Below are 24,001 nucleotides of genomic sequence, written 5' to 3'. Positions count from 1 at the left end.
TACAAGAACTGGAAATTGACACTGACAATCGGGGAACGCGGAAACAGGAGCACAACAATTACAGATCACATCCGTCGCAATTCCGCGATGAAAGAAATAATAACTGGACGCGACAAGGCTATTCTCACAACACAAATCGTGACCGAAACAGACACCACCCGTATAACAACCGTTGGCAGAGTAGTAATAATTACAGGGAAAGATCACCTCTCCGCGGTAATAACTATCACAGAGACAATCAGAGAAACACACAATATGGTAACCAGAACTATTATTATCAAGGGAGACAGAATACTTTCAGACGCAACAGTTCAGCGCCCAGTTACGATTCAGGGAGAAATTCTCCACCACATGACCGACAAACAAGAAACTATGTAAATTACCGACATGACGACAGACGATATATTCGTAACGACAGACCTGAATTGCATCAGAACTGGCGGGATTTAAACAAGGCAGGGGCTTCTCGTCAAAGTGAATTTGTAGAAGTTAGGTCTCCTAATACCAATAACGGCGCGCGCCAACAAAGAGACAGACAATGACTCGCACAAGCAGGTAGCCGCGTGCGCCCGCTGGCTCCGAGAAAAATAACATAAGACGCTAGCCTTGAGAAAAATTTTAGCATTCTTTACCGACGTATACCGCATGATAATTGCATTCAAGTTCAAACTCTGCGTACTAGGAAGAGTAAAGGTTTACACCACATTTCACATGTAAAACCGTTTATAGAAAGATAATCTGCTTTTTAACTTAGTCTTTGCCATAAAATTTTTCACTCTACATTATTAGTATGCTTGTCAGATTTAGAATCTGTTAACATGCAACAATGTTTGAAGTTAAATATCCAGTCAAGAACCAAGAGAACTTATTGAAACAGAAATTACGAATACATTGTTATAGTGAACAGAGCAGCGTCACAGTGTTATTGTGTGTGTACATTCTTGCTTGTTAGTTCCACTATCACGTAACGACTATAAGGATCACATACTTAGAACATATACCGGCAACGCTAATGAGATTTTCATGCAACATTTTGGTTTACTTAAAAAAAAATTCTGGGTTTAAAGTGCTTTCTGAGAGATACCAGAGGACACAGTGGTTAGTTTATGTGACAGCTACACGATGTTATCACGACGCTACTAATGAGTGACAATTTACAATGTTGCTTTTGCAGTGTATCTGTTTTACATCTGCACAATTTTTCTGAATTCTTCTGGAAAGTGAAACATGTTTTAGTATTTAACTTTTGTGGTATAGCAACAATGAGACAGCCTTTTTCGTGGCACAACAATACGTTACAGTACAGTACTTTCTTCATCACAACAATAAGCGTAATAACTACGATATCTATACACAAAGCATTTCACTTTTGTTTATCATGAGGTAAGTACATTGAATTCTGCAGAACTTAGCTTTCGGAGGACGATAACTACGAGACTTCCACAGAGATTATGTTGCGACATGACACACAGTTTAGCGCTACAGGACACGTATTTGAGTGATTAATTTTGTACTTAAAACATTTATTTTTAAAGATTTTTAAATTGCAAAGAAAGTTTTCCGTGATACATTTCATTCCATTGCTGTAATCTGTAACACCTGAGGGTATAATTACATTAATCCTCAGGGGGGTACACGCTTACTTTGTGTACCATGTGTGTGGCAAACACAAGGAACCCTAGCTAATATGGTATTTGCTTATACAACTTTACACATCGGTACCATATTTCTCCAACACATAAATTACACAGCTATCTGATTATTTGACAGAGAAATAAACATTCTTTTTACTACGTCAGTGACAGATGTTTACGCAATTACACAGTTGGATAACTTCACACTTACGAAATTGTATGTTGTTTGTACTTTGTAAACTGTTCATATTTTTTCAGAACCATTGTGATACTATGAGAGCTTTGAATGATATATTTGGTAAGGGAGCATGATTTTAAAGTACGTTTGAGGTAGATGACACTTTTGACATGAGCAGAGAATTTTTTTTAAGTTTTGATATTATTGGAGGAAGCTACGACGATTTTGAGAGTTGACTGAGGTGTTATGATGTTATTTTTACGACGACTATGTGTATTATGTTGTTGCGGTATGTTTATGATCAATAAGCTGATGCTATATAAGGAATGTGATTACGTGTTTATATGTATATGAATAATGAATAGAAGGTAGGGACTCTGACTGGTGAAAAAGGATGTTGTAAACCGAGAATCGTACTTTAAGAATTATGAAATGTGTGTAAATGCGTGAATGTATCACAATGCCGGCGAAAATTTTTTGGACACTTATATTCGTACGATTTTGTTTCTACAGATTTGTAACGCAAATTCTTGACCTATGAAATTTTTATATGAGACTGTCGCCGTAGCGAAAACTGCTGTCGTAAATATTTCGTTAAGAAAGGTAAGTGACCGTGAAGTAATTCGTTGTGAGCGGCCAGGTGTGCCAGCCGCCTTGAGAAAAAGTCATTAGTGTGTGGCGCAGGTGGTAGAAAAAAAAAAAAAAGGGGGAGGCCATTATCCTCGCTATTGACGTTCGTTTGTAGAAAGCATCATAAATACAACACGCTAATAATAGCTTGGAAACATTCTTACATCTGCACACCTGATTAGGACAAGTGTCTATCTACGAGAATTGAGAGAAATGCCATATGGCTTGCTTTATGTATTTATTTACTCATTTTGTTTAATATCTAGTTTCTAGCTGCACTGCAGCACTGGTTAAAATAAAATTTTATAGATGTACTAATATAAATATTTTCTGTCTCCAGATCCAGTAAATAATAGTTTTGTGATATATTTCCAAAAAATGAGGGAGCATAAAAAGACATTTCCCTTCACAAGAATTGCATAAACAATTTCTTTACGATTTGGTAACTTATCTGCTAGTGTAAGTTCTTGTGATGCATCACTCTAGTGTTAAGATGTGACGTAAGTTTTAAACATGACCATTTTTACTGTAATATTTTTTCTGCTTGAGCTATGTCATGTTTAGGTATAAGTTGCTGCTGTTTGCCAGGCATAGTGTTATTGAATTTGACTTTGTATTATTCTGTTAAGCCAGTTTTACTAATGATTTATTTTTATTGTTTGCTGCACATTGCCTTAGATTAGTTGTAATATTACAATTGCTTTGCTAATTTCTTAATGCTGCTTGCTTCGCAAATCTGCGTTTTTTTTTCATTGCTGTTTATATTAATTGTTTTATGTGATGCTGCATTGCCTCGTCCCTTGGTATATATATCTGAGCTCAGTAGATTTAAGTTAGCTTAAGAGAGGGTAGACTATATAAGAAACTAACTATGATGAATTGGAAGCAATGCATTGACAAGGTATATAAAAAAAATATTTGGGCCAAAATGAGTATTGTACAATGAGCCATAATTATTTTGAAAGAAATATGAATAGAATACAGGAAGGAGGTTTAGATAGGACTTTTTGGAAATAATGAAGAACGCAGGGAGATCTCCGAGAAGTAAAGAAAGTTTTGTTTGCAGAATACTGCAGTAAAACAAACCCTGTCCTTTCCTTTTGTGTTATCCCACTATGTGTCTGTGTACCCTTGTGTATTTGTTTTCTTCCCGTCTCTGTGTACTGTTTCATAGAATTTTTTCTTCTAATACTAAGCTACATTCACAATGATGAGGAATACTGTTATCCTCAAATATAATTGGTATTAATAATATGTTATTTACCTTGTAAATATGCTTAGACTTTATTTATTTTATTTTGTTTTAATGCTCATGTGTGAAGTTGATGTTTCGAAAGTTATTCTGATCTTTTATGTATGTACTTATGTCATTATTTTTGTAACACTGATGTATATGTTTATTTGTAAAGCCCCTATTACTACGAATGTTATCTGTACTATTATGTTTTTAATGATGTTTTCTGTATCTTTGTAATTGTATTCTCATGTTATAAAATTGTAATTGACACCAGGTCATCAAATTAAGTAACTTGTAAGTTACATTTCACTGCACACGTTTCTGTTGGTCATAGTATATGGACAATATGTGAGAAGTATGGACTGTTAGTGTTTGTATGTGTGTTAATAATTCAGCAAGGGACTGGATAACAGCATTGCTGGTTCTAAGGACAATTCCAAAAACTTTGTGAGTGCACAAGTGGTGGTTATGGACTTGCTACATTATCCGCAAGACTCTTCAATTGTGATTGTGCACCTGCACAGTCACAACGGATGGCTGCTGGCCGTCTCTACGAGGACTACAGTGGGTCTACGTCGTTGCTGACTCACCAGTACCATAATCTCTACAAGGAATACAGTGGGTCTACATCTTTGATGATCCATCAGTACCATTATTTCTACAAGGACTGCAGTGGGTCTGCGCCTCTGGTGGCCCACCAATACCGTAATCTCTACCAGGACTACAGTGGGTCTACTCTGTGATGACCTACCTACCAATGTTCTTCAAAACTTCGATTGACTCCGCTGTGGGTTTGCTCTGTTGTGGCCCATTACCTGCCTGCATGTCAAGAGTCAGCACGGTCTTTCCGTTGGAAGGACAACACTACTTCTTCAAGACTGCATGGAAATCCACTACTTTCGTGTGCATTTTCTTCTACTGCTCAGACTTTGAGAAAAGAAACGGCAGTTTTACGATGAACGATTAGGACTGTCTTTATGGACTGTGAGAAAGTTTAGCTTTTGACCAACATTGTATCAATAAGTGTGTGCATTTGATTTCTTTGTTATTGTAATTGTGAAAAAAATTTTTAACAAATATGTATTGGCCAGTGCCCAACAAAATTTGTAAAATTTTTTGTGGGGAGCATGGGGGCTATGTAAGTAGGCTGTTTAGGTTTTTTATTGGTAACGCCACCTCTGTATGAAAATCACTGGCTGTGCTGTGTGCAGTCTGTGGCTGCTTTGCATTGTTGTAATACTTGCCATTGTAGTGTTAGGCAGCTGGCTGTGAACAGCGCGTAGCGTTGCGCAGTTGGAGGTGAGCCGCCAGCAGTGGTGGATGTGGGGAGAGAGATGGCGGAGTTTTGTAATTTGTCATGAACTGCTATATATATTATGACTATTGAGGTAAATACATTGGTTGTTCTCTATCAAAATCTTTCATTTGCTAACTACGCCTATCAGTAGTTAGTGCCTTCAGTACTTTGAATCTTTTATTTAGCTGGCAGTAGTGGCGCTCGCTGTATTGCAGTAGCTTGAGTAGCGAAGATTTTTGTGAGGTAAGTGATTTGTGAAAGGTATAGTTTAATGTTAGTCAGGGCCATTCTTTTGTAGGGATTTTTTTTGAAAGTCAGATTGCGTTGCGCTAAAAATATTGTGCGTCAGTTTAAGCACAGTCGAGTATAAATTGTTCAAAGGGGACGTTTCACCCTTATCTGAGATAATACAACCTACAGTTCCCACTTTGTCTCTGCACAAGGCTCTACTCACAGTTGCACCAGTCGCCCTTTTTAGAGGTGTCAACGTCACAAATTTGGATGTCCGCTCCAGTACTACCAACATATATTGATGGCCCCTCTGTGTGTTGGGTAATGGTCCCATTAAATTCGTCGCTGCCAAATGCCTTAGTTTCGCAGGAAAAATTGAGTGTAAAGGAGCCAGGGTCCCTGCTGTTGTGGATTTCGCCTTTTAGCAGTTTTTATAGATGGCTAGAATTTTCCTTATACGTTTCTCCATGTTTTTAAAATAGAAGACACTCCTCATTTTCATAAAACATTTTCGTGGACCGAAATGTGCGTAACTTAGGTGTGCATACCATATAAGCTTATTTATTAACTCATTTGGTATGCACACCATCAACAACGAATCATCAACGTTTGCGTTACAAAACAGAACCCCTTTTCTCAAGAGGTACTGTCTTATGCGGGCCTGCGTCCGATCCTTCCATTAGTTCTTTATTTTCGCTAAATCAGGGTCCTTGTCCGGCTCATTCTGGATATTCCACATCGTTACAGTGACGTAGTTTTCAAATGCAACCCCTTTGATGTAGAACAACGAAAAGTGCTCTTGATCTAATGCTTCAGGCGTCTCTTCTGCTATACCAATAGGTGAGCGGAACAGGGCGTCAGCAATGACGTTTGTAGGACCAGGAACATAGGCTGTTGAAAACTAGTGTTCTTGAAGCACAGCTACCCATCTCGCTAGTCTTCCATGTGCAAGTTTGGCGGTTAGGAGAAATTCTTGGGCCTTATGGTCTGTATAGACTTTTGTTTTTCTACCGAAAAGAAAGAATCTAAACTTTTTAAATCGCCGTACTATTGCAAGGGCTCCAATTTCGGTGACAGAGTAATTCCTGTCACTTTTGGATAGTACCCTACTATCAAAGGCGATTATTCTGTGTACTAATTTGCCGTCTTGTTCAAACTCCTGAAACAACGTAAGTCTCAGACCGGTCTTCGTGCTGTCAGTGTCCATAGAAAAATCCTGTGATAAGTCAGGATGTGATAAAATAGGAGCATTGACGAGTACCGCCTTAAATTTATTGAATTCTCGGTCTGCACACTCATCCCACACCCAGCGTGTTCCTTTTCCCGTCAATTGGCAGAGTCGGGGACTACCTAATGTTTCTACATAGACAAACATTTTATAAAAATATATTATCTCTAGAAACCCTCTCAGTTGTTTTCTGGTTGGAGTGGCAAACTTTGCAATTGCTGCCATTCTCTCTGGGCCGGGACTAATCCCTTCTCCTGTTATCACGTGTCCCAGAAATGTAACCTTACTGCTCCCAAAACAAGGCCTATCAATATTTGCGCCGCGCCGGATTAGCCGATCGGTCTAAGGCGCTGCAGTCATGGACTGTGCGGCTGGTCGCGGCGGAGGTTGGAGTCTTCCCTCGGGCATGGGTATGTGTGTTTGTCCTTAGGATAATTTAGGTTAAGTAGTGTGTAAGCTTAAGGACTGATGATCTTAGCAGTTAAGTCCCATAAGATTTTGTAACACCGGAAATGCATATCCTCCTATTTACATCTATTGTACTATAATTTTTTTTCCTTGGTTTGTTACCTCAAGATATGACGTTTCTGTCTCTTTATATATCGTAATTGTTTTACTGTTTATATTTATACTACTATATATATTTATGGATTTATGTTGGCTTGTTTTGTGAATATTATTTGTATTTATACGCTGGGTCTGGCCTAGGGAAAACTATGCTATCGAACGAATACATCGATAGGTCGTGTGGAGAACCAAAGTGTTTAGGATCTTTGGTAGTGTTAACTCTGCCGCGTGGAGCGCGGGCAGAGCATAGGGGGGGCTGGCTGGAGTAGCGAGTGGAGCAGGTGTGTGGTGTGAAGCTCCCGCGAGTTGCTGCGCTTTCGGGGTTTGGCAGCATGTAATTGCGCTCGGCTTGCGATGATAGTTTCTGACATGGTGTCGCGGACGGGAAGCATTAGCTGACGCACATCAAGAGCCCGTTTCGTCTGGTGACCGTGTCGAGAAGAAGGCGCGCCAACATCCAGCTTCTGCAACAGCGACGACCGACAATGAGTGACTGTCGCCACATCCTCGATCGACGGCTTCAAACCTTCAATCAACCAACAAGGAAGACTGGAAGCACGTAAAGTTTTAGAACTGTATGGCATACCTCAGCTTTTCAAACTTTTAAAATTGTTGCATCACAAAATTACAGCTACTTAGCATGAACCTTTGTTGCTCATTGTCCCAATTGCATTACCAAGCAGGGTCCCTTCCTTTTCCGAAATGAACCCGAGTGTCATTGAAATTCAAACTCCAGCATAATTCCATTTCACTGCTTTAATTTCAAAGTTTAGTTAAAGTATTCATAGCTGGGTACAATACTTAGATTACACAAGCACAAATTAAGAGTGCTAGTTTTGTTACCATATTTTAGCTTACCTGTGACTGCAGCTCAGCTTAGTACGTACTAAATTTTACTATTGTTAATTGTTCAGAATCATTTAATTGAAGTTCAAAGTTAAATCTCTTATTTCTAAATTGCGTAGATTCAAGTAGCTTTTGAAATGATTGTTGAGGTAGTCCAAGACTAACCGTATTTTACTGAATTTCTATGTGCTTCAGAAAGAAAGCTCACTATTAACTTCAGTCACAAAATTAACTTTCGATTTTCCGGTTTTATTAATTCGTTTGCTAAATTAAGTGTAGCGAAATTTATTACTTCTGACAAACTTTCAGTTTTCACACTACACTTGTCAACCTTCAGTTGCCACGCTTCTAGTGTTAATTATAAGTGTAATAATCTTTCTTTTTCAATTACTATAGTAATTGTCCTTAGGACTGGCGACCGTAATTTCCCCCAAATCTCAAATATCTAATTACCGCTAGTTGATTGTTAACATAACTATCGCACATTTACTTTCTTTATTAACTTTACCCCTATTTCAAAATTAATTTCCACCATTTTCATTTGCATTTTTCCTTTCATTTAGATGTAACCCTTTCCCTCCCTCTTTACCGACAAATTACCCTCGGTGACGATTGCTTTTCCCAAATTTCCATTAGGTACACGCGGTTTAATTTTTCACTGTCATTAAGGTCGATAAGTGAGGGGGAGGTTACACGTGGCGACCTGGTGACAGGACAATCTTCGGATCTGAGGTTGTTCTGGACACGAATTTTGTATGGTTCAAATCTCGTAACAAAGTACTGGTTACGTGCAGGCCGTTACGTCAGCGAGAATAAGTAGTGGGAGTAATCCTAATTATATTTGAGATTTGGCATTTATATTGAAAATTATTAAAATGAGTGAAGGCAACAATTACCAAAATTTGGTAGACTTGGATACGGAACAATCGGTCGAACAGTGGGAAACGCGCACCGCGGTACCCATTGTTCAGGGGCAGGCGGCGAGCATGAAAGACGCGACCGCCGAAACGCAACAAAGAGCAGAAATGGAATTCCAAACTTTAGAAAATGTTTCGGAATCGGAAGTGAAAATCAAATCTGAATCCCTTGATGACGAATACGGGGGGACAATTAAATAGGAAGCCGCTACGGAAGTAAAACCGGTAGTTTCCGGGAATTTAACTGATTTATTGAATGTTTTGACTAACGAAATCAAGAGTCAATCGGCCAAGCAAGAAGATCAGGCTGCCAAGCAATAAGCTCAGGCTGCCAAGCAAGAAGCTCAGTCTGAAAAAATTGAACGGATGCTAGACAATCAGAACAAAGCTATTAACGTTGTTAACAACAATGTTGGAGTTGTTAACACAAAAGTTGATAAAATCAAAGAAGATATTGCTGTAATTAATACCGAAATCGGTAATCTTAAACAGGAAATGATAGGCGTTCAGGCGGAAATTGCGAGCATAAATACTCGTTTTTATTCCGAAATTAGCAGAATCGAGAAAAGTGTAGGAGAATCAGTTGCTCCGATCATCGAGAATAAGGTGACGGAACAAATTCAATTAGTGAAAAATGAGGATCAAAGAAGGTCTTTAAAGGCTTTAGTATCCGAAGTAGATACCAAAGTGACGAAGCAGGCTAATACCTGCGAAGAAAAAAAAAAAGGGAAGTAGAAACGCTTGCGACAACCACTTGCCAAGTAATTACGAGAGTGTCGGAATTAGAAAAGAAACTTGACGAAAAACAGAGCTATGTGCCAATCTATGCACATAGTTCGGAATTGTTGACGAAAGAGGAGCGGTTCGACCCCTTGAAAAAAGGCGGTATACACGCGACGGATTTCATTAAGAATTGTGAAAGAGTTTTACCCAGATCATGGACTGATGAGAGAAAAGTTAATGCGATTATTGATGTGTTGGCTGGTGATGCCAAGCGTTGGGGCTTAAACCTCAACATTACGAACCTGACTTTTGACGAATTTAAAAATTTGTTTCTGGCTGAATACTGGTCAGAGCAAAAACAGCAAAGTGTCTGGCGCGAATTTGTCGTATCGAGGCCTTTCGATGCGAATTCGCGCGGTTCAATGAAGGAGTTTTGTGAGGGCTGGATCCGCAAGTTGGAATATTTGCGTGATCGCCGCACGGAATCCGAAATAGTCTGGGAACTCTACAAGAAGCTTCCAGATGATACAAAACGCTACGTAGGAAGCAATTACAGGACAATAAATGATTTCCTGGAAAGAGTGGAGGACGAGGACAATTGGCACAATAATCGCGACAGTGGTAGAGGCCGTGGTAACAACAACGGGTACCACAGCAACCACAACAACGATAACCATGGGAATAATGCATACCGCAACCCTGGCAGCAATAACAATAATGGTTCGGACCGTAATAACAATCGGTACAATGCAAATAATAACAGGAATGACGGAAACCAGTATCATACTAACGTGATACGGGCTTCACAAAATAGTAATAACGCCAGAGGGTGTGATCAGCCGCCTCAGCAGCATCCGGGGAGCGTATCTGCTGGGACGAGACAGGGAAACCATTAGCCGCGCCGCTGAGGGGCCGACCGGGCGTGGAGAAATTTTGGAGGCCCAATAACAAGAGAAAACCCAGGTGTCGTCGTTATGAAAATTCCGTATGGAATAATCAACGGCGGGAGAGTATGCCAGTGTTAAGAGAAAGCAGTGCGCCCACAAGTAGTAGATCAGCTGTATACACGGCAGTAGAAAATACGTTCACTGTCAGTGAGAACAATTTAAGTAGTGTTCCGGAAATCGATTATAAAGTGGCAGCTGTAATACCCACAGCGGAACTGGAGATTGAGTTTAAGAATGATTCGCAATTGTTGAAAGAAGATCAGATGTCGGATAACACGTCCGTCATTGAGCGAGGGGATGCAGAGAGGGATGAGGTCTGGTTAAGGCAGTTCGGTCGCTTATACGACGAACTAAGATATTATAGGGGCCTGTACGGGAGAAGTATTTATGGAGAGCGCGGGAAGAATTTGCCGCGTCTCGTCCCACAGGAAGATAGTATTTGTGAAGTGATAGAAAGTTCTGGCCCTAACCGGCAGACTTTACTAGAAATAGTTGATGTTAATGGGGAGCACGAGCAAGGTTCGTCGTGTTTCGTCCCACAGGAGATGAATGTTGAAGTAGTAACTGAAAGTTCTGGCCCTAACCGGCAGACTTTACCGAAAGTTATAGTGGTAGAAATAGCCGACCCATCCGACGCAAACCTCCAGTTTAAACATTGTGAGAGTATTAAGGAGAAAGATTATGAAAATTTTTGTGATAGCCGGACACGATTGGTAGAAAAGCACGCAGATTACAGAGTGTATGAGGTTAGAGCTGACGTTATACGGTCAGACGATAGCAGTGTGGGTTGCGCAGATCTAGAGGAAGTAATTGCAGATACTACTGCGCACATTCCTCTAGGTAGATTGGCAGATGAGATCAATCTGACCAAAGAGGAACCAACGAAGGTGACAATTAGTGAATCGATAGCAAAGCAACACTCACTAGTTGACGAGTTACAGGAAAAGGTTTCGGTATTGGAGGCAAAGCTACAGACTAAGCCTCAGGACAAAAATGTTGAAATTAAAACGATATGTGAATAGAGGCTGAAAAAGCCGCCAAATAAACCGGATTTAGGATCAAAGCCGGATGGTTTTTTCTGGAATGACCTGGATATAGACGAGGATTTACTTAGGGAAAATAAAGAAACAGTCGAGGACAAGTGTAGGCAGATAGTAGTGTCTGTTAATATGCACGACCTACAACTAAACGTGTTGATTGACACCGGTGCAGAATTGAGTGCTGTATCTGGGAAAATATTTGAGTTACTGAGAGACAGACCCGGCATCGTAGTTATGCCAGTAACAGGAGTGAAAATTATCGGTGCTACTGGGAAGGCCAGTAAACAGGTCACAAAACAGATTTTTGTCAACTTCGAGATATGTGGGGCACGATTTGAACAAGAGTTTGTCGTCGTGCCAGACTTAACTACGGAAGTAATTATTGGGTTAGATTGGCTATTAAACTACCGTGCAGTGATTAATTGCGAAAGCAAAACTTTGACATGTACGTCACAAGATAAAACAATAGTAGTTAGTTTTGACGAGGCACGAGACGATGTGCATAGGCAATACCAGCCTATACACATTGTTAACTGGCCGGATGACATTGACGTAGGAATGAATTTGAACTGCCGTAACGTGAGGAATCTCGGCATTGACAAAAGTGTAGAAAGTGAATTGGAAGAGATAATCAAATGCCCTCCACGGATTGACATTAGTATATGTGTGAAAAAAGATCGTTTGCGAGAAGAAATGAAGCTAAAAGCCGTTGCTCGCATACGTCGTCATGACGCTAAAGCGCGTTTTGCTAAGTTTGCAATCGGAGACTTAGTACTTGTAAAAGCTCATGAGAAATCGAGCGAGATAGACAATGAAATCTCTAAATTTAAGTTTGTTTATAATGGTCCGTATAAAGTCATTGGTATACCTCACACAAATGCTTATTGCTTAGAGTATCCAAGCTCTGGAAAACTATTAGGTGTACGGAATATTGTAGACTTGAAATTATACCAACCTAGGATCGATTAATACCACACAGTGGGTAATTTGAACAGTATGTAAATATAGAGTGTAAGATTTAATGTTTGCTAGGTTGCGATGCTTTTGCCTGACCTAGAGGTCATTAAAGTTGTAATTAATAAGTAATTAATGGTGATTAAATGATTTAAGAGTTACTGAATATTAATCAATTTAAAAATCCAAGCTGCTAGTTTAAGTTTTCAGCTGAGTCACAGTAGATTAAGCAATGTAAATATGATTTTGCAACTGGCTGTAAGATTTCATGAATATGTGTTTTACTAGTCATTGCCGATGTACTTAGACGCTGTTTTAAGTTTCAGGCTAATACATGCGTGTGATGATGGACAGGGTTGAGTTATCCACTGTGATAGTATTAATGGTCTCCTTGAGATTACTCGGGAGTGAGTTTTTCCGAAAGAATTTAGTGAAACGGACTTTCTGGAAATGCCGTTACACAGGCGAGTGAGATCAAGCGTGCCGCACAGGCGGGCGCAACAATACTAGCGAGGCGGACCCGCTGTCGGCTCTTGTGCCGCTGTCGGCATTCTTTGTACTTGCGGGTACGGAAGGCGGAGTTGTTTTTCTTCCCGGACAGCTGATGTGAAGGAATTCTGCTGTCAATTTTTATGGTTTTTTCGATCTGCTGAATATTATTTTCTTGTTTAGCGATAAGTGGACTCTCATGACGAGAATATTAATTATGAAAAGGTTATACAAAATGTGTAGTCTATTTAATTATTTATTTACGTATTTTGATCTACCTGTTTTTATGACCATGCATTCTAATTAATTTTGCAAATAGTATTCCACTTCTTATAGTGTAACGAATTTTAAAGATTTTGGAATAGCTAAACCATTTTCTGTTTTCTATGAATTTTGATATGTTGTCAACCTGTTTTATTTTGTGCAAGATAACAGAGTGGAATAAGATTAGGAGTGTCTCCACTCAATTATTATTGTCTAAAAAATTGGTTTATGGTTAATTAGACGAATGCTAAATTTTTTTGATGTTTTGAGCATATGCATTTCCGCTGTTTATTTTTTGGGACATTTTCTGAGTCTGTTTACGTTACACGAACATCCTCAGACAATGTGGGGCACGTGTAACGCCGGAAATGCATATCCTCCTATTTCCATCTATTGTACTATAATTTTTTTTCCTTGGTTTGTTACCTCAAGATATGACATTTCTGTCTCTTTATATATCGTAATTGTTTTACTGTTTGTATATATATATATTTATGCATTTATGTTGGTTTGTTTAGTGAATATTATTTGTTTTTATACGCTGGGGCTGGCCTAGGGAAAACTATGCTATAGAACGAATACATCGATAGGTCGTGTGGAGAACCAAAGTGTTTAGGATCTTTGGTAGTGTTAACTCTGCCGCGTGGAGCGCGGGCAGAGCATAGGGGGGGGGCTGGCTGGAGTAGCGAGTGGAGCAGGTGTGTGGTGTGAAGCTCCCGCGAGTTGCTGCGCTTTCGGGGTTTGGCAGCATGTAATTGCGCTCGACTTGCGATGATAGTTTCTGACATGGTGTCGCGGACGGGAAGCATTAGCTGGCGCACATCAAGAGCCCGTTTCGTCTGGTGACCGTGTCGAGAAGAAGGCGCGCCAACATCCAGCTTCTGCAACAGCGACGACCGACAATGAGTGACTGTCGCCACATCCTCGATCGACGGCTTCAAACCTTCAATCAACCAACAGGGAAGACTGGAAGCACGTAAAGTTTTAGAACTGTATGGCAGACCTCAGCTTTTCAAACTTTTAAAATTGTTGCATCACAAAATTACAGCTACTTAGCATGAACCTTTGTTGCTCATTGTCCCAATTGCATTACCAAGCAGGGTCCCTGCCTTTTCCGAAATGAACCCGAGTGTCGTTGAAATTCAAACTCCAGCATAATTCCATTTCACTGCTTTAATTTCAAAGTTTAGTTAAAGTATTCATAGCTGGGTACAATACTTAGATTACACAAGCACAAATGAAGAGTGCTAGTTTTGTTACCAAATTTTAGCTTACCTGTGACTGCAGCTCAGCTTGGTACGTATTAAATTTTACTATTGATAATTGTTCAGAATCATTTAATTCAAGTTCAAAGTTAAATCTCTTATTTCTAAATTGCGTAGATTCAAGTAGCTTTTGAAATGATTGTTGAGATAGTCCAAGACTAACCGTATTTTACTGAATTTCTATGTGCTTCAGAAAGAAAGCTCACTATTAACTTCAGTCACAAAATTAACTTTCGATTTCCGGTTTTATTAATTCTTTTGCTAAATTAAGTGTAGCGAAATTTATTACTTCTGACAAACTTTCAGTTTTCACACTACACTTGTCAACCTTCAGTTGCCACGCTTCTAGTGTTAATTATATGTGTAATAATCTTTCTTTTTCAGTTACTATAGTAATTGTCCTTAGGACTGGCGACCGTAATTTCCCCCAAATCTCAAATATCTAATTACCGCTAGTTGATTGTTAACGTAACGGCCGCCCATTTACTTTCTTTATTAACTTTACCCCTATTTCAAAATTAATTTCCACCAGTTTCATTTGCATTTTCCTTTCATTTAGATGTAACCCTTTCCTCCCTCTTTACCGACAAATTACCCTCGGTGACGATTGCTTTTCCCAAATTTCCATTAGGTACACGCGGTTTAATTTTTCACTGTCATTAAGATCGATAAGTGAGGGGGAGGTTACAATTTGCAGTCAGACCACACCTTTTCAAACTGCTTAACACTGCCTCTAAGAGTTTGTTATGTCTCTCCCAGGTATTCTCTGCTATCAATATATCGTCTACATAACACGTGATCTTCTCTTTTAACTCTTCACTCAATATTTTGCTGAAACCCCTGATAAATGCAGCTGAAGATATATTCAATCCAAAAGGGTGCCTTTTGAATTGAAAATAACATCCGATGGTAATAAAGACCGTGTATTTTCGGCAGTCAAGATCGAGCTCTATCTGCCAAAAGTTCTATCGCTAATCAAGTGAGGAAAACACCAAAACCCCGTGAAATCTCTTAAGGAGCTCCTCAAGCCTTTCAGGGCGATCCGTCTCTGGCACAATAATGTTATTTATTTGGAGAGAGCCCAAGGCCAGTCGAATTCCGCCGTCCTTTTTGTCTACTATGCGTAGTGGACTATTATTCTCAGATCTAACAGCCTCAATTATGCGTTCGTCCTCCATTCTTCGTAGTTCACCGAGAACCTTTTCCCGATATGACCATGGGATGGCTTAAGGAGGTACCCGAAATGGTCTATGTTTCTTAACTTCAAATTTATATTGATACCCCTTAATGCATCCGGTTTTAGTTAACAAGATCTCTGCGTTATTTCTGAGTGCATGCTCCTACCTTTTCCTTTCCATATTATATACGTTTTCCAGATTCTCGAGTTTAGAATCAATCTTACGGTTAATTTCATTAATCTTCTTACGTTCTGACTTTGCTCTATTCTCATTATTTTTTTTTTTTACACTCTTCCCCCTGAACTGCTTGTTGGTCCGTGAACTGTAGTTAAAAAAAAAAAAAACTCCCCGGAATTTCAGTTTTTATTGCCTTCTCATCAAATCTGATTTTATTTTATTCTATTTCCCTAACGTTAACTCCCTTAGATCAATGATAGGTTTCTGTGCTGAAAGAAAATCTACAGCGATTATTATATCAGCAGTTAGTATCGGTATTAAGGACAGATTTGCAGTAATCTGGTATCCTTGGCATTCAACATCTAGTTGTGTTTGTTGTGATATTTCCATACCCTTTCCAACTAAAGCACCTCGTACCTTTGTTTATTGTACTGTGAGCATCAGTGGATTAACTGAATCCTTGCGTTTGGCGAACAGCCTATCTCAAATAGCGGAGAGTTCGCTTCCACTACGTATTACAGCAGTACCCATAAAACCTCCAATTTGTTTGTACTTTTACCACCGGATAGATTTCCTGTTTGCGTAGCATTTCCTTTTCTTCGAGTAATATCTCCCTCATGTTCTTATATCTATAATATTTATGTTTTTACTAAGGAGACGGTTTGCGGACGCATTTTCACTAGTGACCGTCGTCCGGTCTATTCGTTGTTCACTTTCTACGCCATTTTGGCATACTCTGGCGGGGTTAGGTGGTCTAATTTCAATTCTTTGTTACCAATTCCTGTTGTTATTCATTCCGCCCCATCCTTGGTCAGACCGTTGACGAGTTTCTCTATTGTCGCCCCATGATGCGCCATTATTTTGTGGCTCCCATCTACGTTCATTTTGTTGCCTATATTATCTGCCATAGTTTTCCACTGTAGATTGTTCCCACTACTATATCTACGGTCCATGTTTAGGTGAGGCAGCCGATTTAGATTGTTTTGGCAATTATGGCCACTATTATTCATTTCGTTGTTCTCCCTTCTTTCACTTTGCACGTCTCTCAGCCTACGTTTTACTCGCGGCTGCTGCTCGTTGAAAGCGAACTCCAACACTCTTAGGATACCCTTGAATCCTTCTACATCACTTCCACATCGGCCGACGAGCGTTTGCTGGTAGGAAATAGGCAACTTCATGTAAAACAATCCTATGATCTCAGCCGGTGTGCATAGGTCGTCCAAATACAGATTTTTTTTTTGTCAAGTTTTCGAAATAATTCACCGGTCTACGGAACCCTGAATTCTCCAAGTCTCTGCTCATCATTATTTCCTGCATTATCCTGTCATGTGTCTCCTTGGACCATTATTTGTTTAAAAGTGCGTCAAGAAACTGTTCGTATAATGTGCACGGTTTCCGCAAGCATTCGGTCGATGTTCCCTCGATATGTACTGAAGTCCATCAGTACATCAGAGGCCAGTGAGGAGGTAATGGTAAGTCAAATTATCCAATAAAAGTTTTGGGGTGTAAGACATTATCCTTGTCTTTGTAATGCTGGAAATTTCGTACAGAGGTAAAATGCTTAAAATCGAAAATATCATTTGAATTTCTTCCTGCTCGGCCTACCATATTCTCACTTGCCGCTAACGTTTCTTGTCTACCGTTTCCTTGGACGTCCTCTCTTCTACGCCGTGTCACGCTTTCATCACTGGAAAAGCGTCCCATGGTGCGCATTATCGGATAACTATGCATATGAAATATCTCGTTGCTGTTCTCCGTATTCGCAATTTGCGACCCAGTCGTGCCCTGTGAAGACGTGGGGGCCATATCTCTAGCGATATTTCGTTGCTCTGCAGATACGCTTTCAGTCTGTAGTTGACGAGCAACTCCTTCACTCGAGCACATTCTAATATCGTCTGGGCTTGGATATGATCGTGCTGTGTTTGAACTGGCTCCTTCGGTTTCTATTATTTCCAAATCGCCTACTATTTCTTCTCTGAGATGTGATTTTTGACTAGGTTGCGACCTGACTTCCTGCGGTAATTGTTTAATTTCGCTTTCTATGTTCTGTTTAAATTGTGAGAGCTTCGTCGTCAATGCCTTATTTGGCACAATTTCTGTCTTTTGCAGCTGCGTTGTTTCTACTTGTTTCGAGCGCCTCTGCAACTTCGTTAATGCACCTCTACCTATCTTCGTCGTATTTTCTGTCTTCTCTAATGTTTCAAGAGCAATCCGCTTTGCGCCCTTCGCTAGTAATCGCGCCTCGCTCGCGATTCCTCTCACCTCCGCAATCTCTCGTCGTAGTTTTGTTCGCAGCATTACTACCTCATTTTTCACTTCCCTCGTTTCATGTTTTATCCACTGAATCTTGACACTAACGTTTTGAATTTTACGTCCCATTTCAGAGCGTTACGAAACTGATCGTATAACTTTTTATTTGGCTTGCCAATTGAGAGCTGACCTTTTGTGTTTACTTACCATTTCACTTCCCAATTCAAAGATGACCTTTTGAGTTTTATTTCCCATTTCACTTCCCATTGCCTTTAAGTATCCAAGGACGTCCAACACACCTGTGTTATCTAAATCTTCTCTCCTATTGTGACTTTCTCTTCCTTTACTCTTAGGTGATCTTCTGCTCTCCATTTCCATTTCTTGGTATTCAAAAAAAGTCATCACCACGCTCTCCTGATATGCTGCCTCGTGACAATGTCACTGACGCCGATCTACCACGATTCTTAATTGTTCCGCGTTCACTTGGACTCTCTACATTACAGGCCTGTATCTTTACGATTGTCTCTGTGTGTCTCTGTTCCTCATCTTCGCTATCAAATTGCCGACCACGGGCTTGACAATGTCTATCATCCTCAAAAAGTTACCTTGGATCGGTATTCTCCTCACCTGTGCCTTGTGCTGCTAACAAAGGTAACTCTTTCTCATCCCATAGCCATTCTTCACTACCTCGTATATCTGCCACTTCTATATTGTCACAACTAGTGATCTGTTGTGTTACTAAGCTCGCTTTCGCCCTAGTTGTCATGGACTCATCCCAGATAACAGTTCTCTCTCAAAAGTACACACAATTTACAGCACCCACATTTGTTATGTAACGGGCATGTAACCTAAAATATCTACAATAAACAAGCTAAACTAATGGCAACGTCGTTAACGAGCAGTGTCGTTACAATAGAAACAAAATACAATGACAAATTACATCACATAAATATAAATAAATTGCAGCCAGTGGGTTGAAGCGCAAAGCCTCTGAAAAGAAATACAGTAAGAAACACAAATATTATTTTCAGTGTTATCACGTGACTTTACCGCTGTAAAATATACACGGAAGCTGGTGATCACTATCAATAACACTTAAACATTAAAAATGGTAAATTTTTTTTTAAGATTTCCGTGGTTTCAAACCAGTTTATGACTCTAAGTAAGGTCCTGGGGGTAAGCCATATCCAAGATGCTACTCCAGGCGGGTGTAAAATGAATGGGCGCAACGGAAAATACTTAAAGCTAAAATTAAGATCTGGCCCTGTCTGACTACCCCCTGAAGCAGATCTTAGGATCTCTTAATGGTGATAGTATCTCTTCCTTCTTGATCTTTAACATATAAACCACAACATCAACATAAATGAATAATTAAGGGAACCAGTAACTACAAATGATAAATGCTGTTTCTGCTTATACATTTATTGTGGATTAGAACACCTTTACATATTACAAATGTTTCTATGTCAATGTCCAATTGACATAAAGAGATAGAAATGGATTTCCTAACTGATGTGATTAATCAATTTCCCAAATCTGCCCCTTTTTAATGCTACGCGATCTTATGTAAATAACGCGAGGTGACTGACATCACCTACGAACAAAACACTAGAAAACACTACTTACAAAGATGATCTACAGTGGTGTACAACCTTAGTGGCAATAAAATTTACGTGATCACAGCTGTTTAGTTTTATAGCCCTAATAAGGCGAAGCAATTAGCAATATCACCGTGTATAAGTGCGTCGTAGTGATGGTTCTCGTACACGTCTGCGAGTGCGGAAGAACTCCAGCCACAAAATACAAAGAAAAAAAAAAAACCTCATTCAAACACTAGGATGTCTTTTTTCGTCGAGTGCGGAAAGTTTACGAGGAAATACCTATCCCCGTTAATTAGGTATTCACACAATGGTACGCTTCTCAGAGTAAAAATCCTCCGAAATAACCTATCCTGCGTGATTTCCGAAGTAACGCCTCCTTGTTCCTCTCAGCTGCGTCCAAGATTTTCAGAGTTTGCGGTTATCCTTCCAACCTGGCTACTAACCAGCCAACCGCTCCTCTATTGTGCTTCAGCGCTCATGTGCCCTGCCCGTCCGGCTAGGGCTGCTTCCTCTGTTAAGCAGGACCATCACACCGGTGCGGGCTATTCCACCAAGGGCCTGAGTTTCGCCTGCCGTTTCATTTCCACTGGCGTTCAGGCCTCTACTAGTATAGGCAATCATATATTACGCCGTATTGATAATGAAGACACTCCATCACATTTCACGCAATAAGCGTTAACAACTATTTACAAGATGTACGTGACAATGTCAGTCTTTTCTAAATATTCATGTGTAAGATGTACAACCTATCAAATGATACCTAATTCCGGTATGTAGATGAGTACTTGTAAGGTGTGGAATTATAGCCAGCTTACAACCTGTGGGACGCTGCTCAACTTTGCCTAGGTAAGGAAACTCACTCACCAAATACTTAGCATTCGTATCAACTGCAATCCAAAACTTAATTCCAAATTTGTCAGGTTTATTGCTCATGTATTGAATGAAAGAGCATCTAGTGATATTTTCACCTGAAATATGACACAGCAAGGAATTGTCAATGAAAGAATTCCACACGAGGTAGCAGGTGCAAAACGATCTGTCTCCTTCTTCTATGTGAACGTGTGCTTTTTTCGTAAAATCGCATAAAGCGCAAAATTTCAGTGAACTTATTTCTGATCATTGTGTTCCGAAAAAATGCTGGTCGCCATGTATTCGACCACAACAGCTTCAACGGAAAGTTTTTTTCTCCATATACGCCTCGTAAATACATAAGTGATATTTCGGCTTCTATTGCATCGACGCTAATGGTCCAATCATCATCATGTAGCTCTTGGCGTCCTTTTTTCTGTACACTTCTTTATATTTTGAAGCATGCTTTCATCAATTAGCAATCTTCATACGCTATAATCGCAACACCTAACAAGCTTCTTCGCATAGCCTGTAGGTCCCGGTGCTACCTTCAAGATGTTCGTCTGTGGACGTCTTCCTGGGACAGCTTTTGTAAGTGTAACAGTCCATGATGTTCCGTCATTAGCTGTCTCACTACTCCCAGTGGAAGGATGTCCTTCCATCTGAATTTTTCCTTTCACTCTGCCACGAACGCCTGTAGTACTGTAAGCTGGAGGTAAGCGCACACTGTTGTTTGACGTATCTGAATATACAGTACAGAATAACCATACTCAATTATGCACTGAAATACAGCGAACCAACCACATCTGCGTATTCCGATGGTTACGAGCTGCTGCGCAGTGCAACGTTGACTTGATGATGTTTTATGGGAATGCCCAACAGTTGGCATCACTCGGGAATGAGGAAAAGATTAAATATTCACAAATGTGTACCTTAGGCGTCCATTGGAAAAAAAAGCACTTCTGTATCAGCTAGGACACAGTTGTGTTTGCAATTGTAGCCATAGGATCTGAAAGAGTTGAACAAGTACTTTTGCATTATTCGTGGAGATATGTTCCGTCTATGCAACTAATTGAACGCAGTATTTTTATTGCCATAAGCGTTTCGCTTCTTATATGTGTGAAGCATCTTCACTGGCGATTTCCAGCGTTGTTAGCCCGTTTGCGTGTTCCTGGAGATGAATTCATTAGCTCAACGGTCCACCTGATTGATTTCCAGCGTCCTTTCACCCACTTTTAATTCAACACGTCCCTTACATTACACGCACTTTATAAGAAATATGAAGAGCAAGTGATATACGTGATGTATTGAATCAAATCTGGGTGAAAGAACACCGGAAATCGGCCAGCTGGACTATGGAGTCCAATGAACACATCTCCAGGATCACACAAATGAACTACCAACACTGGAAGTCGCCACTGAATATGCTTCACAAATAAAACAAGCGAAATGCGTATGGCAATAGACAATCTGCCTTCAATTAGTTGCATAGATGGAACATATCTGCACGAATTTTGAAGCAGCTAAGGAGCGACGAAAAACAAAAAGAAATGGCGATATTGTTGCATTAATTGATGTAGGGAAGAGTCGTGCATATGTGGTGAGAAGCTTTGGCAAGCGATTTAGCCGTCTTCCTCCTTGCAATCCAATAGCCAAGTCACCCACCTAACAAACATATCTTCTTCCATATGAGATCTGCTTTACCCCAATTCTCCATGTCACAACGCCATCTACCGTAGATTACGACGCTTATGCTGTGCTACCCCTGTTCACAACCACCCAGCTGTAACCCTTCTCGTGTATATAATGGAAAGTCTTCAATTTTTTTGTTGTTGTCATCCCTCTTCTGACTGGTATAACGCTTTCCACCACCAATTCCTCTCCTGTGGCGACCTCTTCGCCCAACATTGAAAGAGGTGCTTGGTAGTGAGAAGTAGCACTGTGGGAACTGTAGGACAGTTTACTTTTACGGGAAAAATAGGATACCTGCCTAAAATGACTAACTGATATACTTCACTACAACTCTTGTAATAACAGGCTCTCTTTCACAACATCAAGCGAATTTTGGTGCCACCTAATAAAACACCTTAATTTTCCTTGAGTTAGAAAAAGATAATTAATCTCTGTATACAGTTTGCCTGTAGCACGTGAAAAAGTCGTGACGGATCAGAGGGGAAATTAAGTCCTATAGCCCTATCATGAACCTTATTCATAAAACAATACGACCGAATGACGCCATGATTTAAGTTTCATTATTCTTCGTATATGTCATGGAACTCTTAACAAGCATCTCGCAATTCATCAAATGTTTACTATCACTTGTGGGGAAGGGGGGGGGGGTGATATGATCATTAAAACGGAGATTTCATAGATAAACATAAAATTTATTTCTCAAAGTATCTTACTTTTGAATACAAATAACGAAAATAACTAGTTACTGAAATTCACTCTACCGTCTATTTAATCTGATGTAACTGGATTGACGCATATCTCAACGGTGGCCTGTCTGTCGATAAGGAGTGACGTAGAGTGGTTAAACGGGAGAAAGAGAATATATGCGGGAGTTTGAGTGTCGCAGAAAGAAAATTACAATATTGATTTCAAAGAACTGGCACTAATAAGCATACAAACTACATCGACAAGAAAATTCGTTACAGGACGGTTAAAAGTACAAAGTGGTCCCCCATCCACATTTTTAAGTAACTTAAGAGAAAATTCTTCACACAATAACCGGATCAGTGTAAAGCAAAATTATTTCTACTATTGCGAACACAGCTATTTATCAGTAGACTGCAGTATAGCAACTTAGGAAGTCGGGATGAGGGGTACACTTAGCATGGAAGGTCGAGGCCCCTACGATGTCACTCCTTAAACACAACAACTACCAAATCAATAAATAAACAATTTATTCAAAGGCAATACTTATAATATAGCTAAGAGATAATCAACACGTGGCCATCTTTAAGATAATACCAAAATATCACAAATAGCTTGCTTCTCAAGCATGGCAGCAAATTACAATTACGAAAACTGACTTACAAAGGTGAGCCAGAGAGAGTTCAATACTTAAAGGAACAATAAATTACAATCAGAAAGTGATTTAAAGAAATGCGGCACAGATAATTTATATAAAAGAGCAATAATTTGGAATATGAAAGTTATTTATGAAACGCACACCAATTCGTTAAGAACCCAAATAACACAAGCCGCACAACCAGTTACAACTTAATACAATTCACTCCCAAGTGAATAAAAAAAACCTATATTTTTTTAAATGTACATGAAACACGTTAAATGTTTACCAAACGGGTAGTGACGCCAGGCTGCCCTGGGCAAAAGGTGGCTTAACTTAAAATGCCGGAAGTAGCAGACCAGGTGTCCAAAACAACACCTAAACTCCGGGGCCCAACCGGGAGTCACTTCCCATTAGACGACACGTCACAGCTTCTGTGCACCGAAGCGGAACGTGTGGCGGTGCTCCCACACACCCCAACTCGCA

The sequence above is a fragment of the Schistocerca nitens genome, chromosome 2 (genome assembly GCF_023898315.1).
Source record: "Schistocerca nitens isolate TAMUIC-IGC-003100 chromosome 2, iqSchNite1.1, whole genome shotgun sequence".
In the NCBI taxonomy this organism is placed as follows: Eukaryota; Metazoa; Arthropoda; class Insecta; order Orthoptera; family Acrididae; genus Schistocerca; species Schistocerca nitens.
This window is presented reverse-complemented; position numbering follows the sequence as displayed.